We start from the raw sequence: 15190 nt of genomic DNA, 5'->3' as shown, positions 1-15190 counted from the left end.
ATTCAATTCATGAGATTATAACCTTTATATCCAAGACAAAAGAAACTAAATTAAGTGAGTGGTCCCAGAAAGATGGCCAGAACTTCTTATAAAAGCACAAGAAAGAAAGAATTCCAGGTTGGGATGTTTTAACAACCGAACAACGCTGACAGAAACTGCTAAAGAGTCCCATACTAAAAATGCCTTCCCTTGACTCTATCCAATAGTTCTTAGAACCACACCAAGAATTTGAATCAATCTGTAGGGCAACCATGACAAGCTCTGCTTCAGTCATCCTATGAGATGCTGTGCAAAGGTACACAACCTATCCCTGTTATCCTATATTTTCTTCATGCTTTGAAGGGTGAATGAAGTGAGGTAGGGCCATTCACTCCTGAGCAAGAAATAAATAATAAAAAGTTTAATATAACTTTCATCCCTAGAGTAACTAATTTTATATATATATGTTATATATTAAAAGTATATTTTGACTAATGACAATTCTTTTAATCATCTCAGGATGGAAAAGGCCTTTCTAAGAATAACACAAAATTTTAGGTCCTAATACTGATTATCTTTAACTATATAAACATAAAAACAATTTTCTGCACAGCAAATTCCACTATAAGCGAAGTCTAACAGCCCAACAGAAAAAGAGCAGTTCAGTAAAAACATGTGGCTTTCACACAAACAAAAAGGTCAATCCTCTCATAACAGGAGAAACTCACATGAAAACGATTAGTGTGATACCACTGTTCCCTTATCATACTGGCAATGATCCGAATGTTTGACAAGTGTGTATTGGGAAGGCTAGAGGAAAGAGACAGTAACACAGATGATAGCACGTGCACTGGCAAAACCTCTATGAAGGACAACTTGGCAGTATCTATCAAAATTATAAATGCACATCTTTTCACATTAATTTCAACCGCTAGGAATTTATCCTACAGAATTACAATCATGCTTATGAAATGACTTATGTATAGAGGTAGTCATTATAGCAGTTTCTAGTAGTGAAAGAGCAGAAAACTAAACATCAGGAGGGGCCTGGTTACATGAATTATGATACATCTAGTCAGTAGACGACTGCATGGAAGTAACTCCATGACACTTTATTGTGCAAAAAAACCCCCACAGCCATATAATATCCAAATATAATATCGGTATACATTTGTTTTATATATAGATATAGACTTAAATGTTACATATGTAAGACATTTATCTTTTATATGATAATAATACCTCTGGAAGGATATACAATAAATTGATAAATACTGGTCACTTTCAGAGAAGGTCCAAAAATATGCCAATTCCTCAGTATCTACCCTAGGAAAATAAACTGGCACATGGAGATTCATGTTTATAACAGCTAAAGAATGGAAATGACCTATCTCTCCCTCCAACAAGAAAATGTTCAAATAAACCATGGCATATTACAGAAATGGAATATTATATAGAGGTATCTGTAAAGAATGACATGGAATTGCTGCCAAAAATATTGTTAAACAGAAATTAAGCAAAAAATATGGCACAAAACTATATATAACATTTTTTTTTTTAGGATCTGAAAAATATAGTTTCCTCCACTGGGGAACAAGGTGGTGAATGGGGGGCTACTCCAGCTTTAACTATACTCTTTGAAAGTTTTATGAGAATATTCTGAAGTAATGAAATAAAACTAGTTTGAAATGCAGAGAACAGCAGTGGGAACTCTAATAACCTGACATAATTATTAAATCAGATACGCATTTCCCTTCAGTTTTCCTTCCCACTCATTAGTGCCTTTCTCATTCTCTCATATCTGAGCTACTTTAAGTATCAAAATAATGTAATAGTAGTACTAGTAGTAGTAATAATAAAAAGGTTAGAATTGAAAATATCTTCAACTATATACAATCCAAGGAGTTTTACCCATAAACTAACTGGAAGGCCACAGACAACTTGTTCAAGATCACAAAGCTAGCTAAGCAGACCCAGATATAAAAATCATGTCTTGAGACTAGTAATCAAGGACTTCTCCATCTAGGTCATGGCCGCTTTTAAGGTAATTTCTTCAGAGGGAGCAATTCAACATCCTCTATAAAGAAGAATAAATAATGCAGAGAAAGTCTTCTTTTTTACTCAACCCAACTACACTAATTTGGACTTTTAAACCCACTCCAGAACTTCCTGTAAAGGTTTTTTTCTTTATGACGAAAAGGATTATATGGCCACACCTTTTCACGCTGTTGATCAAATGGTGGCAATTTGATGAGAATTGCTTTTTCCTATAAACAAAGTGTTAACAGCCTATTTTATGAATATCATCCCACTCCCCCAAAACTCTAATCTTAAAAAGAAAGCAGCATCATCAGAGACTGATGTCAGTAAAAATGTCCCTCAAGAGAAACACACATGCGTTTGTATGCACACGCATGGCATGCGCGCGCGCACACACACACCCCAGAATCAACTTTGTAAAAAAATACTCAGAGGTTTATAGCAACCAAGCGAGCACTAAAAAAATTAAAAAAATAAGACAGGTTAAACAAGACATTTAAGAAAATCTTGATCAAATCCCTTACTGAACACAAGCTAAAGGAAAAAAAGCCTTTAGAGATGACACAAGACAAAGAATATGGTTTTTAAAAATACGTTCAAAAAAGCTAAAGGGTTTAAAACACTGACAAATAACTAACAGCAATCATGAGAATGTCTCAACAAATAGAGAATGTCAATAAAGAGGTGGTATTTATAAAGAACAAATTCTGGAGCTGAAAAGTGTAACAAATGAAATGAAAAATTCACTAGAGGATTTCATTTAACAAATCTAGGAAAATAGATGAATTGGCAAACATTAAGACAGGTCAAATAAGAGTATCCAGTCCATAGAACAGAAAGAAAACAAGAGCCTAAGACACCCATGGGACCATTAAACGTACTGACATATACACGAGAGTCCCAGAAGAGGGCAGAGAATGGAGCAGAAAGACTATTTGAAAAAATAAAGGCCAGGGGCGCCTGGGTGACACAGCGGTTAAGCATCTGCCTTTGGCTCACGGCGTGATCCCGACGTTATGGGATCGAGCCCCACATCAGGCTCTTCCGCTATGAGCCTGCTTCTTCCTCTCCCACTTCCCCTGCTTGTGTTCCCTCTCTCACTGGCTGTCTCTATCGCTGTCAAATAAATAAATAAAATCTTAAGAAAAAAAAAAAAAAGAAAAGAGAAAAAATAAAGGCCAAAAGTTTCTCAAAATTACTAAGACATGAATCTACACAAACAAGAAGCTCCACAAGCTCCACGAACTCCATCCAGTAGGGCAAATTCTGTGAAACTGAATAAAGGAAACATATTTACAGTGGAGTTGGCTGGCCAGAAAGGGGAGCTCTCATGCCATGCCACTTGCTGCAATCCTTTGCAGACCCAAGAGAAAGAAAGAAGCCCCATCTACTATCCCAGCAGGAGGAAGTAAGATTTTTTTCCTTGCCTGGAAGCAGCCCAGCCAATGAGACAATCACAATTCAGCCAATGAAAATCTATTATATTTCAAACTCCTAGTTTACTCCAGTGGACTCTGTGTTTACAACAGCCCCCTTATGACCCACCCCCGCCCAAAAGTTCCTCTTCTTTGTTCATGGTACTTGCCTATGGCTTTTGTTACTGCTTGCTTATCCAGAATTCTAATTCCTCTGCTATTCCTGAATAAACCCATTTGCTGGTAAAATAACTGGCTGTTTTACTTTTAGGGTCAACGACTCAAGAGCTCCACACCAAGACACATTACAATCAAAACTGTCAAAAGCCAAAGACAATCTTGAAAACAGTGTAAGAGAAGTGACTCATCAGGTATAAGAAATACTCAATATGATTAATAGCCTATTGCTTATCAGAAACTACAGAGACCAGAAAGTAGAGGGATTCCATATATAAAGTGGTAATGTCAAGCAAGAATTCTATATCTGGCAAAATATCCTTTCAAAATGGAGACATTCTCAGATATACAAAAGCAGAATTTGTTGTTAGTAGACATGCCCTACAAGAAATGCTATAGGGAGTTCTCCAGGCTGAGAGGACACTAGGATGTATGTAACTCAAAGCCATATGAGGAAATAAAAACACTGTAATTATATAAGTAAATATAAAACAGTATTATTGTATTTTTGGTTTGTAACTCCTCATTTTTCCCCTACATGACCTAAAAGTCAGGTGTATAAAACAATAATTAAAAACCTATGTTAATGGGCACACAATATAGAAAGATTCCAAGTAGTTATCTTTTTGCTTAACAATTCATTCCTTAATTTATCTAATTCCTCTCATTTTTAGTATGGAGTGGTAAGAACAAACCAGACTGCACTTTCCACACTTTGCTTGGAAATCTTCTCAGCTAAATATACAAGTTCCTCACTTATAGAAATTCTACTTCCCACCAAGAGAACATAATTCAGCTAAACTATCTGCCACTTGATAGCAAGGATCACCTTGCCTCCACTGTCCATCAACACGTTCATCATTTCCTTCTAAGGCCTCCCCAGATTACCTTTAACATCTGTATTTCTGCCAACCTTTTTAAAGGCAATCCAGGCTGCTTTCTGATTAACTGCCTCAGAATTCCCCTAGGTACTAGACATCAACCAAAACCATTTCTACATTTTCAGGTATTTTTTTGCAGCAACACATCACTTCCAGTACCAAATGCTGTATTTGTTTCCTAGGGCTTCCACAACAACTTACCACAAAGACCTATTATCTGCAAAGAGCCTATTTCCAAATACATTACATTCACAGGTATTCAACATCTTTTTCTGGGGAAACTATTCAACCCACAGCAAGTGGCCCTACTAATAGAAGACAAACTAGACTTCAAGTCAAAAACTGTTGAGACAAAAAAGGACACTGTATATTGATAAAAGGGTCAATCGAGAAGATATACGGATTATAAACATATACACACGTAATGTATGTAGCAATAAACGACAGAATTAAAGGGAGAAATAGCCAGTACTAAAATAAGAGAGAGACTACCCTACCTTACTTTCAGTAATGGACAGAGTAACTATAGTCAGAAGCCAGTTAGGAAACAGAGGGCTTGAGCAATCCTATGAAAAAATTAGACCTAACAGATATATAAAAAATACTTCACAGAAAACCAGAATACACAGTCTTCTCAAGTGCACACAGAAGAGTCTCCAGGGAAGACCATATGCTAGGCCACAAAACAAGTCTCAAGAAATTTAAAAAGATCATATAAAGAATGTTCTCTGATCACAATGGAATGAAACTAGAAATATATGAAATTAAACAACCCACTCTTCAAACAGGTTACAGAAAACACTTAAAAGGTGAGTGAAAAGGAGTGAAACCATATGATAATTGTCTTTCTCTGAAATATTCATGGTCTTTCACACAAAAGCACACAACCAACAAAGGTGGGACTTGAACCCATGCAAAGAAAGACATTTATCATATAGCTTCACTCATTTATGGAACATAAGAAGTAGGAAGATCGGTAGGAGAAGGAAGGGAAGAAGAAAGGGGGTTAAACAGAAGGGGGAATGAACCATGAGAGACTATGGACTCTGGGAAACAACCTGAGGGCTTCAGAGGGGAGGGGGTGGGGGAATGGGATACGCTGGTGATGGGTATTAAGGAGGGCACGTATTGCATGGTGCACTGGGTGTTATACGCAAGTAATGAATCATGGAACATTACATCAAAAACTAGGGATGTACTGTATGGTGACTAACATAATAAAAAATTATTATTAAAAAAAAGGATGAGTGAAAAGGAAAATGCAAGATAGCATAACTTACAGGTTGCAGCAAAAGCTGTGCTTGGGGAGAAATTGACAGCTGTGCTTTCATTAAAATAGAAAAAACAACCCCACACGTCTAATCAATAATCTACACCTTAAAGAAAAAAAAGGGAAAAAAGGAAGCCAAAGGTAGAGGAAGGAAGGAAATAAAGATTAGAGCAGAGATAAATAAAACAGAAACCAAGAGAAAAATCCATAAAACTAAAAGTTGGTTCTCTGGAAAGGTCTGTGAAATTGAGACCTTTAGCTAAACTTGAAAAAAAAAGAAAGAAAGAAAGAAAGAGACTCAAATTACTAAAACTGGAAATTAAAGTGAAGACATTATTACTGACCTTACAGAAATAAAAAGGATTGAGAACACAACAACTGTATGCAAACAAATTAGATAACCTGCATGAAATTAAACAAACACCCAGACACATGCTAAAACTAACTCAAGAAGAAACAGAAACCTCAACACACAAGTGAAGACAAAGAACCAGTAATCAAAACCTCCCAAAGAACATTATCAATCATAGCCAAACCATGGAAAGAGCCTAAATGTCCATTAACTGATGAATGGACAAAGAAGATGTGGTATGTACATCTCTGCACGTGTGCACACACACACAAACACACACACACAATGGAGTTAACTCAGCCATCAAAAAGAATGAAATCTTGCCATTTGCAATGACATGGATGGAGCTAGAGTGTATTATGTTAAGGGAAATAAGTTAGAGAAGGACAAATACCTCATGATTTCACTCATGTGGAATTTAAGAAACAAAACAGATGAACATATGGGAAGAGGTAAAAAAAAAAAAAGAGAGAGGGAAGCAAACCATAAGAGACTCAACTATAGAGAACAAACTGAGGTCGATGGAAGGAGGTGGGTGAGGGATGGGCTAAATGGGTGATGGATTTTAAGGAGGGCACTTGATGTAATGAGCACTGAGTGGCGTATGTAAATGATGAATCACTGAATTCTACATCTGAACCAACATTACAGTATATGTCAACTAACTAGAATTCAAATAAAAATTTGAAGCAAACAAAAAAATAAAATGATGATTTCCAAAAACAAATGCCTCCCAATGGGGAAAAAAACCCCCATGAGCAGATGGTTTCACTAGTGAATTCTACTTATCATTTGAAGAATTAACACTAACCTTTCTCAAATTCTTCCAAAAAAATAAAAGAGGGAACACTTCTCGATTCATTCTGTAAGGCCATCATTACTCTGATACCAAAGACAAAGACACCACAAGAAAACTACTGACCAACTTCCCTTGCAAACCAAAGGCAGCACCACATTAAGACTGCAGCATTTTAACACAAAGATCAAATGGGATGTATCCTAGGATTGAGGGTGGTTCAATATAAAAAAATCAATTGTTATAATGTACCACAATAGAATAAAGGAAAAAACCCCACACAATCATCCCAAATGATATAGAAAAAGCATTTCACAAAATTCAGCACACTTTCATGGTAAGAACACACAGCAAACTAGGAACGGAATGAAACTTCCTCAACCCGATAGAGGGTACTTACCAAAACCCCAGAACTAACAGACTCAATGGTAATGGCAAAAGACTGAAAGCTCTCTTCCCTAGGATCAGGAACAGGACAAGGATGACCTCTTTTTCCATTTCTTTTCAAACCTGTACAGGAAGTTCTAGCCAGAGCAATTAGCCAAGGGGGTGGGGGGGAAGCCACCCAAATTGGAAAGAAAGAGGTAAATCTACCTCTATTTGCAGATGAAATGACCCTATTTCTAAAGAAAATTCTGAAGATTCTGCAAAATTATTAAAGGTAACAGACAAATTTAGCAAAGTTGCAGAATACAAGAGCAATACGCAAAAATATTGTTTTAAATATACCAGCAATGAGTAATCCAAAAAGGGAAATAAGAAAACAATTCCATTTACAATTCAATTAAAAACAATAAAATACTTAAATATAGTTAAGATGTCAGTAGTCCCCAAATTGATCTACAGATTAAATATAATCCCTATTAAAATCCCAACTTCCTTTTTTGCAGAAATTGACAATCTGATCCTAAAATTCATAGAAAAATGTAAGGGACCTAGATTATCCAAAACAATCTTAAAAAAGACTCACTTTATTCTTCCCAGTCTCACAATTTACAACCCACAACAAAGTGGCAGTAAACAGGGTGTCTGGGTGGCTCAGTCCGTTAACTGGCTGCCTTCAGCTCAGGTCATGATCTCAGGGTCCTGGGATCTAGCCCCACATCAGGCTCCCTGCTCAGCGGGGAGCCTGCTTCTCCCTCTTCCTCTGTGGCTCCCCCTACCTGTGCTCTTTCTCTCTCTAATGAATAAAATCTTAAAACACCAACCCCCCCCACACAAACAAAAAAACAAAAAAAACAAAGCTGCAGTAATCAATCAGTACCACAGTGTGGTACTGACCTAAGGAGAGACAGAATGACCAAAGGAATTAAATTCAGAGTCTCGATATAAACCCATACATCCATGGTCAACTGACTTTCAACAGGTTTGCTGAGACCATTAATGGGGAAAGATTAGTCTCCTCAAAAAGAGTGCTAGGACAACTACATATTCACACGCAAAGAACGAAGCCGAAGCCTTACTTTATGCCATATATAAAAATTAACTAAAAATGAATCAAAGACTTAAGAGCTAATGCTAAAAAACTCTTAGAAGAAAAACCCACAGAATGGGAGAAAATTATTTACAGGCATTATATCTAATAAGAGTCTAATATTCAGAACATATAAATCATTCTCAGTTCAACAAAAAGACAAACGTCAACTAAAAAATGAGCAAAGAACTTTAAGACATTTCTCCAAAGAAGATACACAAATGGAAACTACTATCTGAGCAACATAACATGTAGGCACAGAGACTACAACCACATTCTTTGAATGAGGAAGAAGGGACAAAGAAAGAATGGTTGGTACTATAATTGAAACAAAAAGATACTGGCATTAATGGCAGGAAAATGACTAATTCTTTTAGGTAACAAAAGATGAAACATAACAGTAATTTACTCAATCCTATAGCAACAGATAATTCTTTCAAAACAACCTAATCAAATTCCAAAAGATGAGAGCCACTTCATGATAAAACACTTCATGTCAGAAAGGCTATCCTAGTATGATGTGGTTCTCCTTCAGGTTGCCCTACTTTTCTAACTGAAGCTTAGAGAAATTAAATGACTTGTTCAAGATTACAAAGCTAACACTGATTGTGGGGTGAAACAGGGAATGGTTTGTTGGTAAGCTGGGAAGAAACCACAGTAATGGTCTTCTCATTTCTATTTAAATATATTTATATTTTTTTCCTGGAAAACTAAAAAACACTTGACAAAGTATTAAGTGCCTGACAGTATGATGCTATTTTTTTTTCAGATTTAGTCATTACTTTGTCAAGTAATTTTTATTCTTGTTTGTATAGATAAGGAAAGCAAGTAACTAACTTTCCCACCCTCACAAATTAAGCGATTTGGGATTTGAACCTAGGTATATCTAAGTCCAACATCTGTATTCTTTCTATTATACCACTCCTAACCATATAGAAGAGAAATGGGAAAAGCAACAGTGAAGGGCTTAATTCAGATATGGCTCATTTCCACTCAGCTGAAGGCTCAAGGTGCCAAGAGAGGGTCTCATTTATGCAATATGCTGACTTAGAGACCACAAGAATTATTCGATGTAAGTGAATTTTTAATCTAAAACTGCACATGATATTTGTTTCAAAACAGAAAAATGGAAAGAATATTTTATGATTAAAAACCACAACAAAGCTGAGATTTTCAAACTTCAATTAAGAAATTAAATGATTTGCACATTTCAATCTGGTTTACTCATTTTTAAATCAACAAGACTGTTTGTGTGTACATATGTGCTAATACTTAGGATTTTTCTTTCTTGTTCCAGTCATTTTCTTCACAACTCACTATATCTATGCTTTTATTTTCTTTCTTACCTATTCCAGGGCAGCTATCAGCCACTGAACACTTGAGAGAGAGAATATAAAGGATAAAAAAATACTTATAAGCGTTTATAAAATTTCCATGGATCTTAAAATTTTAGGTCAAAAAATGAGAATCATAAACTAAGCTATTAATTTTCAAAGTACAGGCATTAGGTGAATTAGTTCTGTCTCTTAAAAACATTAAGAGACTTTGCTTAGACACAGGTTTGAGAAAGTGAGATGTGTTCTTGACATTGTTGCTTTGAAAACTAGTGTTCATTAACTGAACAGTCCTCATAGCTCAAAACTTAATATTTAAATTTGAATAGATATGGTTGGACTCTGAAGGATGAGTAAGTGCTAGCGAGGTGATAGACGGGAAGTAGGAAGGAAGAGCGCGGGCAAACGTCATGAGATGCGGAAAGTAAAAAGACTAATATGACTGGAGCAGAGAAAACAGGACAGAAACTGCCATCATTTATACTGGTGCTGAAAAGGCAGGAAAATGTCTAATAAAGAAGGTCCTTGGGGAGCCTGTATGACTCACAGTCAGTTAAGGGCCCAACTCTTGATTATGGCTCAAGTCGTGATCTCAGGGTCGTGAGATGGAGCCCCGTGTCGAACCGTGCCTGGGGCTCTGGGCTCAATTCTCTCTCCCCCTGCTCTCCCACCTCCCACCGGCCCCGCTCAAGTGCTCTAAAATAAAACTTAAAAAAAAAAAAAAAAAAAAAAAAAAAAGATCAAAGATCCTTGAAGGATTTTAGATTTTATCCTAATAGCCACAGAAAGGCAGAGGAAGAATTTAAGTAGGAATGTGGCATGATGACATTTGCAGTTTTAATGTTCACTCTAGTTGCAGGCTAGAGAGCGACCTATGTGGGGCAAGAATGGATTCAAAGAGACCTAGCTAAAAGTCTACTGCAATAGACCAGGCAAAAGTAAGTGTTCGAAAAAGAGTAATAGCATTAAGAGGTGAAAAGAACTGGAGATTTGCAAAATACTTAGGAGACAGACCAGAGAGGACTAAATGACTTCATAAAAGCATAAAGGGGGAGAGAAAGAGATCATGGATTTAGTTTTTAGATTTATGACCTGGATAACTGGATAAATGGTGAAAGTAGTCACAGAAAAATATTAGGTGTCTTTGTTGTTTTGAAGAAACATTAGGGAGAATATGTATTCCACTGTGGACAAGTTCAATTTGAGAGGTCTGCTGAGTAAATCAGTGGATCTGAAGTTCAGAGGAAGGGGTCTGGGTTACCTACCTACAACTGGGAACTGGCATTATCATGTTCGATTATAGCGCTATCATCTAGATTCAGCATCATATACATAGAATGATCACTTTCAACTTTCATGAAATATGTTTTTAGCTATTCCCAACATTTGCTTATTCACTGGTTCCTCCATTCCAGAAGTAGTTTTGTATTATAAAATCTACTTTAAAAAATTAACCATACTACAGTTTTGCTTTGTTCAGGTCTTTCAATCCATTATCTCCTAAGTACTCTATCCTATTTTGATGGTAAAACGTAGGTTAGCAGAGTACCTGGGCACGTAAAGATAGTTGTACTGAAGTATGGGTGTGACACTGACAAAGAGGATAAATTTAGGAAAAGGAAAGAGCACAACAGTGCTGCAAAAACAGAAAAGCTCAGAGATAACGGGGTCTACGAAATACTATAGGGAGAAATTTGGGAGTCCACCCAAGGAGAATTGTGAGCAAGAAGGCTGAGGAAATATAATTCATCTACACTGTAGAGGCTCTGGATCCAAGCCTAAGAAATTTGAAGTTAGATAGGTACTAGAGAATCTCTGAAGGTTACACGGTAAGAGTTACAGGACTTGCATGGAGATCAATCTGGCACATGGTGAATTCATAATAAAGGAGTGGTAGCTTGAGAGTTGCAATTAAGAAAATCAATTGGGATGCAACTATAGTATATCTAATTTTACTAAGGACCTTACTTAAAATTTCTAATGGATAAAAGGCTGACAGACTTGAAGTCAGGTTTGGGGGGAGGGGCGTACACAAAACGAGAAGATCCTGACCATAGTGAGACGTAGAGGTAAGGAAGAAAGAGGCATCATGGCTCTGTGGCCTCTGCCCCTGCTATTCCACCAGAACAGCTGCTGTCAGGTTCCCAATGTCTTCCACGCAGTTAAATCTAATTGACATTCTTCAGTTCCCATCCTACTTATCTGTTGACAGTTGGCTTTCACGGTATCACACTTTCTTGGTCTTTTTCCTACTTGCCTGGTTTCCCCTTTTCAGTCTTCCTTGGTAGCTTCTCCTCCTCCTCTGTCCTTTAGATTTAAATGCCACAGCTCAGTCCTAGAGTCTCCTCTTTTCTGTATCATTCTCTCTGTAATCTACTTTTGCCTGTCAAATAGTACCCATCACAAAAGCCACCTTCCTAGGGGTTTCAATATATACTCAGTACAGTGGGTGAGAGACAATGGTAGTGCTTTAATAGGGAAGCACGTGCCACGCACTATAAAGAGTTGCCTTTTAATAATTCAAGTACAAATCAATATATTATGAAAATACAGCACATATGCAAAATCACCTAAAAGTGGATCTAGCACATGAGCTAATTAGTTAATGACCAATAATAAGGAATATTATCATGTGACTGTCACTGTTCTAAGTAGTTCATGTGAATCATCTTACATTGAATTCTCAAAATACTCCCAATAAGCACTTATTACATACTTTCCTAATATTACAGGCAGGCAAACTGAGACATGGAAAAGTTAAGGAAACGTCCCAAGGTCACATGGTAAGTTTGGGCAAAGCAGATGCAAATCCAGGTTGTCTGATTTTGAAGACTATGCTCTTTAACGGGTATACTCTCCAGTAAAGAAACCCTGAACTCACTTCTGTCCTCTGCAGGTACTTTCTTTATCTCAGGATTATGCATCATCATCTCTAGACCTTGCACTTTGGCTGATCCTACGGTTCCTTTAAAAATGCTTTTGTCAAGGTCAACCAGTGTTGAGCAGGAGCTCTTACCTTTGTGTGTCATGGACTCCTCTGGGGGATGCTGTAAAGCTTATATACTCCTTCTCAGGATTATTACTTTTAATTGTACAAAATAAAATAGGATTTGAAGACTTACAAAGAAAACTATAACGGAATATGGTTAATCCACAGATCCCTGGACTAAAGCCAACAGATACTTTTTTGTTCTTAATCATGCATAATCTTTTGGTAGCATTTGCCACTACTGTCCCAGCTACCCCCTCCGAAAAATTAAAATGCTTTGCCTTTCCTTCACTCTACCATTTGTTCTTCTTGGACCTTTCATCCTTCTCGGTCTCATTTGGGCTCTCCAACTCTACTTGAAATGTTGGTGTTTACAGGCCTGCTTCTCTTCTTACCAAAAACACCTGCACAATCTCAGCCACTCCAAGCTCAAGTACTATGTAAAAGCCCAAACTTTTATAACCAACTATCTACTCGTCATCTCCTCTTTAATTTCAAGACTTGTAAGACCCAAAGTGGAGGACATAGCTAAGCTGGGTCCAGATTCTCAACCGAGAGGAACTAAGAGATGATAAACGGGTGTTGTTTTCAGTTTGTGGTAATTTATTACACAGCAAAAGAAAACTAATCCAGTGGTCAAACATTGTGGTTCTGGCAACACCTTGAAAAAAAGGATGTATGAGTTACCAAGTAACTTGATGCTAGGATATGCTGGAATCACATAATTCTCCTTCTCCTGCATCTTTTTTTCTAACATCATGTCACCAAGCAACCTTTTTTTTTTTTTTTAAAGATTTTATTTATTTATGTGACAGAGAGACAGCCAACGAGAGGAGGGAACACAGCAGGGGAGTGGGAGAGGAAGAAGCAGGCTCCCAGCGGAGGAGCCCGATGTGGGACTCGATGCCGGAACACCGGGATCACGCCGAGCCGAAGGCAGACGCTTAACGACTGCGCTACCCAGGCGCCCCACCAAGCAACCTTCTAATCCTTTGGTTTTACGGCAAAGCCCAAGATTTTTAGTTATACAGAAAGGTCCAAAACAACAGAATATAAACAGTTCCAGTGATGGAATGTAAGATGCAAACATGACATAAGCAGAGGTTTGAGAGGCACTTTTGCAAGTGAGGCTTGCCCTTTTGGAAAGCTGCCCAGAGACTGCCATGTTACTAAGAAGCTAGACTAGCTTAGTGGACGATGAGAAACCATGAGGAAAACCATGTGCTGGCCCACAGCCAGCACCAACTGCCACACATGCCAGCATAGCTATCTTGCCCCATCAAGCCCTTTCAGCTGTTATGTGACTGCAGCTGCCCAATACGCCCAGGAGAACAGGAGAACCATCCAGCCAACCAAAGAACAATGAGAAATAATAAGCTGTATTAAGACGCCAATTTAGGATGATGTGTTCTAAAGCAAAAGATATAACTGATAGTCTCAATTTTCTCATCTATAAAATGAAGAATTAGAGATGATCTCTTAGAGCATCTCCAGCATAAACATTATGATTCACTCTTTCACTCTTCACATTCGCAGATGTAAGAAACAAAACAACAAAAATAGATTTGGTGGGATGTTACATAGATTAGATGGAATAAAAGGAATATTAGAATTAATCAAGGTTTTAAGTTTTAAATAGTGTGCAGGGGGACTTCTATTAAACAGAAACAGACTGAAATATACTTTTGTCTGTTCCCTTCTAAAAGGTCACTAAAATGACAGAAAAGAACTAAAAATGACTAAGAAACAGAAAGTCAAAGGAACTAAAAAGGAGACAACAGTCCTATGATTTCATTTCAACGAAATTTTAGAAGACCAAAAACAGGATAGTAATAAAGACTTTATACATCAAAGAGAGTTTAAACTTACACGAGAAGGTGGGGAAATAAGTAGCAAGCAAGCACACACACACAGACACACACACACACTTTTAGCCACTTCAGAAAGGAAGAGGAATGAGAGTCATAAGGTGACTCTTCTGAAAAGAGAAAAGAGCAGGTGGAAGGTTTTAAAACTAGTTTGAACACCCAGACCCTTTCATCCCATGCTGCCAGCAACTATTCCTCCTTCTAAGCAGAGGTTTACTATTTAGGAAAGGCTGAACTAGACAGGCTCTGGCATCAACAGTTTTAGGTAAGGGCAGAGGTGAAGTATTACCAGAGAATAGAGGTAATTAAATGGAAGCAAAAATAATAAATGCTGAGGACCCTCCTCACTGATTTCCCACCCACTTCATGTAACCAGAGATACCAGAATTTCTCTCTGAAGAAACAGACATGGCCTATAGAAAGACTAGGCCCACATCATCCCTTTACAGCGGACAGAAGTCTATCTGTGCACACAGACCTCCCAATCAGCATTTTAGTACTTTACTCTACAAATCAGGAGAAAGTTAGGGAACACCCAAAACTTGATGAAAATTTCTGAGAAGCTAAAGAAACAAATGGGACAAACAACTAGAAACAAATGGGCAATTCAGGAAC

General features: G+C 37.4%; 1 protein-coding gene across 2 annotated transcripts in view; it reads right to left on the bottom strand.

Annotated features, from left to right (window-relative positions):
* ZFP91 (ZFP91 zinc finger protein, atypical E3 ubiquitin ligase) overlaps positions 1–15190 on the bottom strand; it is a 46917-nt gene that overhangs the window by 11459 nt on the left and 20268 nt on the right. The gene's annotated exons all lie outside the window — the stretch shown is intronic.

The sequence above is a fragment of the Ailuropoda melanoleuca genome, chromosome 16, assembly GCF_002007445.2.
Source record: "Ailuropoda melanoleuca isolate Jingjing chromosome 16, ASM200744v2, whole genome shotgun sequence".
Taxonomy (NCBI): domain Eukaryota; kingdom Metazoa; phylum Chordata; class Mammalia; order Carnivora; family Ursidae; genus Ailuropoda; species Ailuropoda melanoleuca.
Note: the sequence above shows the minus strand (reverse complement) of the source record. Positions and strands in the feature narration are given on the sequence as shown.